Source organism: Miniopterus natalensis, chromosome 9, assembly GCF_054644295.1.
Source record: "Miniopterus natalensis isolate mMinNat1 chromosome 9, mMinNat1.hap1, whole genome shotgun sequence".
NCBI classification, from domain to species: Eukaryota; Metazoa; Chordata; class Mammalia; order Chiroptera; family Miniopteridae; genus Miniopterus; species Miniopterus natalensis.
This window is the reverse complement of record NC_142089.1, coordinates 42,865,171-42,877,473: the sequence shown is the minus strand read 5'-3', so window position 1 is coordinate 42,877,473 and position 12,303 is coordinate 42,865,171. Positions and strand designations below refer to the sequence as shown.

The 12,303-nt window shown below is 33.7% G+C and overlaps 1 protein-coding gene across 2 annotated transcripts in view; it reads right to left on the bottom strand.

Moving 5' to 3' along the window:
• LRRC7 (leucine rich repeat containing 7) overlaps positions 1-12,303 on the bottom strand; it is a 293,661-nt gene that overhangs the window by 173,244 nt on the left and 108,114 nt on the right. The gene's annotated exons all lie outside the window — the stretch shown is intronic.

Genomic DNA, 12,303 nt, shown 5'->3' with positions numbered 1-12,303 from the left:
ATTCTGGCGAGACTCAAGCTTTTTATTCCATCTGTTGCACTGTAATCCTATGATTTTTCTAGTAACTAGTAGTCTATACAAGCAACTGCAAAATTGCTTTATCTTTAATCCTACTGCAGCAGCCAGATTAGCAGAGAAGCCCTTCTCAGCAAGTGGAGAGGAGCTTGAAAGTAGATACAGAGAATATGCCAGGAGTCTTGTCTTTCTTTATAGAAAAAACCCTAAAAATTTTTTTTATGACTTGGATGGTCTCATAATTGTACCTAAGTGTCTCTCCAACTGAAGTAGAATTCTTAAACCAATCCTGTATTCTCTAAAAAAGTGCAGCTCCAATCTCAGTGTGACCACCACATTGTCCCAGATGGTTTTCCAAGGAAAATGCAGTTTGTTCTAGATTCACTTTTGTCCCTTTATATTTTAACTGCAGATGTCAGCCTGACATGATTTACTGGCTTTCTCTAATGCATTTTTTGGAGAAGTGATTTTAACCCAAGAACCCTAATAAAGCTTGTGATGCCTCTAGAGTAGTAAACAGAAGCAGGAAGTCCAATAGGTGGTTTACAAACACCCATTACAAACCTTTAAGGTAGGGAGAACATAGAAGTTCAAGGTTTAGTTTTCAGAAAATTTAATTAAAATAGCTTGACATGTTACTGTCTTCTACTTTCATGTTACTGTGCATTTCTCATTTTTCTGTCTTAACTGAACTCTCTTTCCATGCCATCCTGTCCTCACTGTCTTGGTCCTTCAATCCCCTGTATTTTCCACACCTGGGCCAAGCTCACATAACATCCTTCTCATGTGTCTTGCTTTCCTAGTATTCACAGTCTCCTTGTGAGTGAAATACTTTGGTTCCATTTGTCTCATAACAATTGGACAGAAACTTCAATAACATTATGATAAGTGAAAGAAGCCAGACATAAAAGACTATACGATGTATGATTCCATTTATATAAAACATTCAGCCCAGCTGGCGTGGCTCAGCGGTTGAGCATCGACCTGAGATCCAGAAGATCTCGGTTTAATTTCCGGTCAGGGCACATGCCCGGGTTGCGGGCTTGATCCCCAGCAGGGAGTGTGCAGGAGGCAGCTGATCAATGACTCTCATCATTGATGTTTCTATCTCTCTCTCCCTCTCCCTTCCTCTCTCTGAAATCAATAAAGACATATTTAAAAAAAAAAAAAGTTCAGAAAAGGCAAATTTATAGTAGAGAAAGCAGATTAGTGGTTGCCTGGGGCTGGAGTGAGAATGAGGATTCATTGTAAATGAGTATGAGGGGTTTTTGGTAGGGGTGATGGAAATGTTCAAAACTTGCATTGTAGTGATGATTGCAAAAGCTCCATAAATTTGCCAAAAATTATTGAATTATACACTTAATATGGGTGAATTTCGTTATGCAATTTATACTTCAATAAAGCTGTTAAAAAAATCCACCAAGTGACTTTTGTTGTTTGCTTCCTTAGAGGAGAGCGTGCCTGTGAATCCTTACTTAATACATTTTATTCCATCACTCACAAATCTAACTTACCACTTCTCTGCTTACAATCCTTTCATTAAAACCTCACCACTGTTCACAAAATGAAGTCCAACCATGCACACAAGCCCCTTTATGATATCCATCTACCTCGTGATCACTCTGTCCGCATCCACACTGTTTTCCACATTTCATCCGTGACAGGTTTCCACTTTAAGCAACACTCCTCCTTCTGCCCACGTGTTCAATTCCTATTTATTATTCAAAAGGCTCCTCAGGCTTCCATTCCTTTGCAAATTTTCGCTTGGACTCTGCCAATAGGATTAAGTGCTTCTCTGAATTATTTCTGTTTATTTATCACATTTCCATAATCCCCTGTAACATGCTGTACCGCATGTAATGCTTTGCCTGTCTGTCTTCCTTACCAGACTGTCATCTGCCTAACGGCAGGGGCTCTGTTGCGCTCGGTGTGTCTGATGTTAATCACAACGCCTGGCAAACAGTAGGCCCTCAGTGAATGTTTACTGGACTGGAATGAATTAAAGATCTGTATTCTCTTCAAAATTTGCCAAGCAGACGAGGTGACTAAGAGTTTGGATTTCAAATGTTCTATCTGCATGTACCATACAGCTGAAAGCTAAGCAAGTTGTGTGTGGGAAGGATGGGGGCAATTACTGGTTTGTTAGAAGATTCTGACTTCAATGAGATTTGGAGCAACTGTGCAGTTTCCACATTCTCAGGCTGATCTAACCCCCTGATGTTCTGAAACTGTTATTTTTACTGTAATGACATCCAGATGCTATAATTTTTGCTTTACTAATATTGTTCGGTTTTTATGCCAATAAATAGAAACTATCAGTTTTTATCCAATTTATATTGATTGCTATGGAAGAAGCAAGCAACATAAAATAAAACTTACAACAGCTAATATGACTTCTTTAAATTTTTTGACTAGAAACTGATAAAATAATTTTATTTTTTATGACAAAATGTAGATATGCCAGTTTTGCTACAGGAAAAGTTAACTTGATTCAAAAGAAAATACAAAATGACTGAAACACTAGCTGGTAAAATTTAATGTAAACTAAAAAATAGGGATGTGAGAGTATATGAAATTCTTAAACCTGCAGGAAATTGTAACTTCTGAGAAACATAAAGAAGATGCATCTTATTTTCTGAGTTACTCCTATGAGCCATAAAAAATGACTTCTCTTCATGAGGTGTCAATAAGATATTGAAGGGCAACTCAGTATGTTCAGCTGGTGGCCCAGGTTCCCGGAAGTGACACTTATGAGGGAGGGAAGGGCTATGTTGTGTTTGGTATCCTGGAGAATGGGTAAGGATATTGTGCTGCCTTCCTAAGGGGTGTTTGCAGTTTCATTTACTATTAATTATATTTAAACAAATTCTCATTTAATATGCATATTCCAGTACTCATAAATGTAAAATAAACAGAATATATTTGTAAAAAAAATAAGACATTGTGTTATTATTTCAATAACTACAAATGAATATAAACACATTTTGTCCTTTTACTATTTTACCTTGTTGAAAAAATATATCTAGAGGTTAAAAATATGTAACTATAAATGAACACATTTCACATTTGTGTTAAATTAGTATACATGACTGCTCTTAGAGAACATTAGAGTTAGAGTGACATAAACATTGTGAGTGAATTTACACTGATTTATACTGTACTTGGAACCTAACAGTAGCATATAGTATTAACAGGGGACAAAAATGAATGAAGTATTATATTCAATGGTATTTAATTTCTTACTTTTGTAATCACTTCTGCTAATGCAGTTTAAACCACTCCTGCTTGACAATTTGTTCAAATCACCTGTTAATTTTTTGTCACTGAAAATAGTTTCCTTTATCCTATGTATACAAGCTTTCAACTGCAATACATTATCATAAAACTAGAACGGCAACATGGCTTACTACGTTAAGGTAATGCCAACAAAATAATTATACAACAGAATTAATGTATTCAGACTCTACTTGCAACTCTATAAGACTCTCAAACTTTAACAATGAAAAATCCAATTTCTTAACTGGAATATGATAAAGGTAAAAAGGCAGTAATATATCTTTAATCTTTAAAGCTACTTTCATTCAGAATGTTTTAAATAATATCTAAAATGGTATTTGAAGGTCATGATAAGAACACATAAAACTACATTAAAACAGCACAATTTATTTTAAAGTTGAGTCAGAAATTTACCTTTGTCTTCTCAGAATTATCAATACACCTTTTGATATACAGTTTCTAGAGATATATGCAATATATATGAAAATAACAGAAGTTAGCGTATGGCACACACAATTAAAAACAATGTTGTACAAACTCAAGTAGATTTATGAATTTTTACATAGAGATCTTCATAACTACTTATGGAAAAATTGGCATTTATACAAGTTGAGTTAAAAAAACCAACAATCACTTCCATATGTATATGTGTTTTTCACAAAGGGCTATATATAATAGCTATTATGTATTATATAAACATATAATAAAATTATGTTAAATTATTTCACATAATTTAAATGCATTAAAACAAAATGGAAATATTCAGAAAAGTACATTTCAAATCCAGAGTGTAGATTTTGCAAAAAAAAAGAAAAAGAAAAAAAGAGTAATAGTTTGTAATTTCCTAAATAACAAAATTAAATAGAAACAAAACTAAAAAAGAGAGAAAAAACTATTAAGTTTATATCCTGCTCATATCTGGTTTATGAAAAGAATCTTTGAATTCCATAATCAAGTAATAGTTCCAATAGACCTAGTATAAGTTCTTTGTATTTTGCCTTGTTCCAAAAAAAGTTAAGATGGTGTGAATGATGAAATTGTTGAACTACACCAATATGAAGTCCTCTGTATGTTGAAGTTCAAACTCTTGAAAAATTCAAGATGAAACATATCCTACTTCTAAGTGATATATAAAAAGTGTTCAAAGGAAAGGCACCCATTACGCCCATTGTTATTTATTTTGCAAGAACATCATCGCAGAGACTCATTTTCCATATAAATTGAAATGCTGTAAGTCACTGAACTGTACAGATAAAGCCAATGCGGTTAATTAACAAATGTGTTTTATAGCTACAAAATAACTGTTTCACATTAAATTACATAAAATGAAAGCATTTATAAGACCAGTCAATCACTAGCCTTTCATATTTTGACTTGAAGCCATGTGGGAATCATCTTTGCAAAATAAGTTCACAATGAACATCATTAGGGAGTATGACAGAAAACTGGGCTACCATCTTCAGTCTCTGAAGAATATAGCTGACCAGAGAAAGTCTCTTATTTACTCCATTAAGATGGCCTTTAAAATGATGGGTTATTCTGATATATTTTTAAAATATTTATACAAAAATACATGTGACAGCAGCTTTATATAATAGGGAAATAAATTTGACAAAAATATGGGTACTGATGTTTTCCCAAGACTGATAAAAATTCATATTAAAAGTTAAGGCAACTCAACACACTTGGGAAAAAAATCACGTTTCTCTACATTAGTTAGAAACGTCATTGTTAAACTTTAACAAAGACCAAACATTTTGCATAACACTAGGCAGCAAGAAGGCAGCCCCCATCAGTGGGTAGCACACCAAAAATGTTTGGTTTCATAACATAGTTTGGGAGAACTACCTCTAAAAAGTCTATTCGTGCTGACGCTCCTGATGTTGCCATTTCTGGTGACCGAAAAGCTGCGGCCTCCACATCCTCTGTTGTAGGTGTCACTGTATAGTCTCAGGCGATTGGGCAAGGGGCACACTCTGGATCTTCAGATGCTAAGATGAGAAAAATCAATTTCAATGCCCAAAAGATGGAACTCCTAATGCAGAAGGTGACTAAAATAATTAACAATTGGCCTACAGTACAGGGAGGTGGAATATTTGCTTATTTTAACATAATTCCATAGAAAAATTGTTAAACATGATTTTTGTAAAATGGTACAGCTTAGAATTAGGAAAAACATGAGATAAGATAGAAACAGAAAGTTAAACTCAGTGGAACTGGACCAGGTGACTAAAAACATGCATACTTCCTGAAAGGAGAAAGCAAAATATTCATATAAAGATTACTGAGTGATAAATCATTTTCATAAAAATAACTTGCTTTAACTTTCACTTCCAAGTTTGTTTCTGCTCATTTAAATGAACTCTCTACAATAACAAAATGAGCATCACCAATGCATGCTGTTTAAGGCAGAATATAAAGAACCCATTGGTATTTTACTCTGAATTTCAGTGTCCCTTTTTCTTTCTAAAAATAACAAAATTAGGTTTATGAATGTCCTCTGTTAAATAACATTTTTTCTCAAACATATCAGCTCTCATATGAGAATAATTAAGCTTAATCTGTATGTTTGAATAAAGCTCTTATATGTGAAAACAACACTGAAAGAAACCAGTGAAAGACATATATTTTAGTGGATATTTATACAATGTACAATATGTAATACATTTTATTACATGAAAAGTATTTTGACTGGAAGAAAGTTTTGAGTTGTAAAAAATAATCATTCTTCTCATTTATTTTTAATAAAATATTTAAAACAGCAACTTTCACCCTGCATCTTCATGTTTTAATTAAAATATGTGTAATTTGTATTTTGAAACATTAAAAAAAATCATTGACTTGGATGCAAAATGCTAAATGCATATATTAGAACAAAATCATTTACAAAAGATTTACCATATCTGGAAACACAGCAGTAACTCAAATGAACATACCATGGCTATTTTGAATTAAATCAGTTAAGTCACCATTTTTTAAATTTTAAAACATTGGCATTTTTATGACAATCATTTATACAGCTTGTGCACCTGAATTCATTAGATTTGATAACCTGCAAAGTGACAAATAATCACAAATTATAATGACAGATTCTTACTGAACATAATTTTTCAGCAGAAGTCATCCTGAATCAATTCATCAGGCTATTATTTTACTTCCATTTTACTCTCCATTTGCTCCAGAAAAGTCACAAATCCTGTTTCAATTAATGACATAAATATATTTTATTTACAATTTTTGATGTACTATATTTTATTCAAATGAATTAAATGCCAAAATTTTACTAACATATAATATTTAACAATTGGATATGTTTAAATAACAAAACAGAAAATCATGGTGTCTCAGATAAATGCAATTATGGTTATACATAATATTAAATGATTCAATACCTTAGCTACATTAGAAATTTCTCTTTCCCCATCTAATTAATATTTTTAATTTAAAAAATGAAAGTATAGTTTTAATTACAATATTTTTGCATAAGATTGAAATTAGTGCACACTAATCTTAAAGTATTTTCACAGTAGAAGGCATAGAGTCCACAAATCCATCAGATTATTAATTACATTAGAAAAACTTGGTGAAAGTTCTAAAAGTTGAACAAGTCAATGCTTACAATAAATAGGCAGATTAGGAATGCACATAGACTATTTAAACAAAAATTACCTGTCTGTATGTTTAATTCACAGGCAATACATATACAAATTCTTTGTGAGAATTTGCTAAATTTTGCTAGAATTTTAGTTTATTTATTTTTGGTTGTATTATTAAATAGTCATTTAAAAGATGTACTGATTTACAAATCAGTATAGCTATTTCACATCATTATCATAACTCTCCCAGTCCATGTTTATTACATTCACATTATTATTTTAGTGATACAAGAAAAACAACAGCATGTGCAAATATTACAAGGAATATTATATTTTATATATCTTATCATATTTTTTAAATTACATATAAATAATGCTATGTAGCTCAAGTTGAGGCTCAGGTTGAATACAATTGTGTGCTTTGCGCATTTTTCTTGAAGAATTTGAAACATGCAACTGGATAGGTGGCAAACTCAAAACCATGAAATCTTAGTGTTTTATCTCAAATCTCTCTGCCTTATCATTTGACCTTCTCATAGGGCATACAGACTATTCAAGAATGGACCTTTCTAACAGAACAGCAATAGAGCAGTCAGTATTCTTTGGCTGTTATTATATCAGCCACAATTCAACATCACCTGAAAGCTGAAAGTACTGCAGCAGACAATTTGGCTTTGAAGATAGGGCCCGAGTGCAAAACATTTTCTTTCAATACCAAGGTGATCAATAGATAAATCTGTATACTGGCAAGTAATATTTTATTCTTTAAATACACTGTGCAAATTTTTCCAATTGGTGTGTCATTCTCAGTATGAGATTATTAAAACTCAATGAATTAAGAATGTGCTTTTATTGTAAAATGCAGTCATCTGGCAGAATGGCCTTTAGCTGACTAGTAAATTTGAATCATATGCATTATTTTGTATAGAAAAGGTTGAATTAAGTAAATGCAACTGTGTTCAAGCTAAATCAATGTTAAAAGTCCTTTGCTCTAAAATATACCTGATAACATTCAAAATATTTTGTTGATATGCTAAGGTATTTCAAAGGAGTTTAATAACTAAGTGAAAGAGTGATTTATCTATGACCTCCAATTTACTGCAGGAGTGGGTTAAGAGTTGTAAAAGGGAGGGATTGACAGATTTTGAATGGAGAATTCAAAAAATTCTGAGATAATCTGCAATCTGAGTGGGGTTTTTTGTTTTTGTTTTTTTCAATAAGAGATTACCACACCCCTCCTCCCCACTCCAGTGGGATGTAGCCTGCAACCCGGCACATATCCTGATCAGGGAATTGAACTGTGACCTCCTGGTTCATAGGTCCACACTCAACCATTGAGGCATGCTGGTTGGGCTGCAGGTCAAATTCTTACTTGTGCACTTGATCCCAGGTCTTATCAACCTTTTCCAAGAAGGATCTAGTTTCTTAAGTATTTCTCTGTTTTTTAGTGTTATCCTTTCTACTGGTTCCTTCCTCTTGGGCTGTGTGCAATCTACGCCTTTGCTACCTCTGCTTCCACCCCCTAACATATATATATACCTTTTGCCTAGCTCAAGTGAACATTTATTTCATGTTTACTGAACCAAAATTTATTGAGCATCTATTGTGTGCCAGGCAGTGTATGAAAAAAATGAAGATCAAGATGAATTACTCTCTGTCTTTTCTTTAGAAAAAGGCAGTCTATGGTACTTCCCCACCAAACATTCGCTCATCAACCCAATGCTCTCTGGATCTCTAGCCCCTCCAACTTCATGAAATTGCCTTGCTCTTAGAGAGTTGGCATTACTAGTGGTTAATCATGTCAGTTTTGGTGACATGGAAAGAAATCTAGAACTGACTCCCACATCTGCTGCTGTCTGCTGACCTTAAGCAGGTAATTTGACTTTCCTGAGCCATCTTTTTTTTTAAATTTGTAAAACAGACAGAATGACACTTTCCTTAGTCTGTTGAGTGAAACTCAGAATGAAATATAATGCATGTTTAACAGTGGTTTACCCAGAGCCTCACACACAGAAGTTCAAGGAATTATTGTTAAGTATCAGAGTGAAAAATTCTACCTCATTCCAAATCCAACTAATATTTCTCAGTCTTTATCTTTGGGATCTCTTTGCTGTCGTTAACTATTAATTATTCTCTTCATCAAAGCTCTCTACTTGCTTAGATTTTATGATAAGGCACTCTTCTGCTTTACCTTGTAGTTTAATATTTCCTTCATGGGTGTATTCTCTGCCTGTTCTGTAAATGTTGGTTTTTTTGTTCCAAGCCCATTGCTCTTATCATTCAGTATACAAGGATGTGCCCCCATAGTTTCAAATAACATGTACCAGTGATGCCATATCTAGACTTCCAGCCCAATTATCTATCTTTGCTAAAAGGTCTAAATGTCTGTGTTAGAGAAAAGTTCACTCTAGGTTCAGGTAGGCAGACTACTAAAAGAGAAAAAGGACACTAATAAAATAAATAACTTGTAATGAATTCATAATCTAAACTGAAATAAAATATTCATTTTACATTTCTGAATTCCTTCGCCATGGAGATGTATGATAGGTTTGTAAAGTTCTTTATAATAGAGCTTTTACTAGTTTATTTTCACCAGAGTCCCATTAAGCCCCCAAACTGTGATTTATTACTTCTGTGAGTTTAAATATATACAAACTTTTCAAGGTTTAAGTCTATTCACAAATGTTGTAAAACAATAAACATATTGTTAAAAGCATTATTATCCTAAGAATAACTCATTAAATCACAAACAGTAATCAGTAGAGGTACATTTTCATCATATCAAACATGGAAACTTAATGGAGCCTTAATGGTGAGCAATAATTAGCACAGGAGCACTAATGCAGAATTGATATTTTGTGCTAACAAATTAATTTTGAAGCTAACTGAAAACAAACTTTGCCTTGAACAACACCACCATAAGGAATGGTTACTGATATGATTTTTTTACTATAGTTTTTAAGAATGTTCTGATGCATTCATTATATGGAATAGCCGGCCATATAAACATATACATACATACATACAAACATATATATTCTTGAGGCAGGATTATAGTAAGATGTAAAAAAGAAAATGATAACCCTTGAAATCATAAGGTCCATGTCTGAAAAGTCTGGATGCCCTTTGATCCTAATTTCTAAAAGTTCTTTGAATTTACTTTGGGAGAATGAAAGGATAGACCTTTGTACCCATCTGCCGCTGTGGGTCACTTATTACGGCTTCTCCACATTCTCTCCAGTTTTTTGTTCCATTTCCAGACCCTAGAGAAACAGTAATAGACCTAAAGCAAAAGCACCCTGTTGAATTTATCTTCTTTTTTTTTGCCGTCTTGACAACTGCAAATCTGTCTACTCACAACTAAACATTAGATGACATACATTTAGGCACAGTTATTCCTTTTCAAACATTCCATCTACCACTAAATGTTCTTTTCCACTTGGCAGTAGTACCTAGGAATTATGTCTTCACTCATTACTGCTGTTGAATCTAAAATTATTCTGGTTGCAGGCCAATTTTCAGGTCACTTTTGAAGTGACTGGTACTTTGTTCAGTAGCTCTCTCTCTGTCATCTGTATAAAAGGGACTGTCTTCATAGCTCACTTATTTTGATGCTCTTGAAGACCTTAATTCCTTGGCTGTCAGACTCTGGTGGCTACTAGTATTAACTCCTAAAAGTTTACTATGGCTTCATTCCACCAGTTACCTTTAGTTTTTCCTTCTTATAATTAAGCTTCATGCAGTCTAGTGCCTGAAACACAGCAGGTATTTAACAAATATTTGCTTAATATTGCACAGACATTTTGCAGGTAGTCAACTGACACCATTACTAGGACAACAGCTGATATGTAAGTGCCTGTATTGGTGCTTAAGTTACCCTTTTCAGGTAAGGGAAGTTATTTTATCTTGTTTGTTGGGTGTAAGGTGGAAGCAGTTCCCCCCTGGTAGGATGTTCTCAGGTAGACCAACTAGAACCACCTCATTTATATACTTTCGGTCTAAACTCATTCTGTCCCTACTGACTAACTGCAGCAAGCAACTTTCTTGTTGCAAATGGATCCAGAGGGTTTCTCGAGAATCAGCTTATCTTTGCGCCCTCATGCTGGTCTTCTCTAGAAAACATAGACAATTTCCCTTGGACAGCAATGGGAATTTCCATATATTCATGGGTAAGTCTTAGTCTGTACTATATATTATTTATTAGTCCAAATATTCAAGTTTATCTAACATGTGATATGGTATTGCCTCGACGATTCCATGTGTCCAGTGACAAAAAAGTTTGTAATCACAGCTTTTCTTCTTTGGTTACACAGTTCCTCACTGAAGACTAGAGGATTTTAACACCCTTTGTTCAAGCAGTGTTTCATCAGTAGTAGAAATCTTAAAACTGCCTTTCAGCCTGATGATGTAATTGCCATGCTGCCTTTCTTCCAACACTTCACAAGGGTATGGATAATTGATGTTCTTTTCCTAACATCAACAAATATGGAATAAATTTTATGAGTGAATTACTGAGTGCTGCTTGACACAGTGCTTGAAAAATCCAAAATGAGCTTTACTAGCTCTCTGTTCTGGCCAGTATGTGTTACACACATTCTTAATAGTGTTTGTTTGAAGCTGTGTTGAATGTCATTCTACACTTTTTACTTTTGCCAAATAAAATCATCCATCTATGCATCCATCCAACCATCCTTCCATTTATTCTACAAACTTGTTACTGCTCTAGGCAATGATAATCTAGGATATGATAATATGAAAGTCATTTTGCCCTAAAGGAAATCATAGTCCTGTAAGGGAGACAAGCAAGGAAATAAACAATTAAAGCATAATGAGATAATTTTCTTTTTTGCTAAGAAAGTACAGAAAAGCGATGACTGAGACAGTCTGAGTGGGTTCAGAAAAACATTTCTTGAGGAGTTTACCTCCACTGAATCATAAAGGATAAGTAAATTAGTTCATCAAAAAATAGGAAAAGAAGACCAGGTAGCAGGAACAACATGCACAAAGGCCCAGAGATAAGAATAATTCAGGGTGACTGGAGCATAGTGTGTGAAGAGGGGAAAGAGATGATGAGGAGACGAAGGAGAGAAAGTTGAGGGGCAGGTCATGAAGAATAATTATCTTAAGGAGTGTAGATATTTTTTCTTGAAGGTCACTGAATTTAAGAACTTTAAGATAGAAAATGACTTAAGATCTGCACTTTAATTTTGGAAAAACAAGAGTGGAGTGTAGCAAGAGTGGAGGCAGGAAGAAAAATAATTATAATAATTGAGACTTGAGATGATGATAACCTGAATTAAAGCAATGGGAATAGAGATTAAGAGAGGGAATGCAGATTTGAAAGTAACTGTTCATAGTTGTAATTTTACATGTAGTTACATAATTATTTGATGAAGGGGTGTTTATTAAATATTAG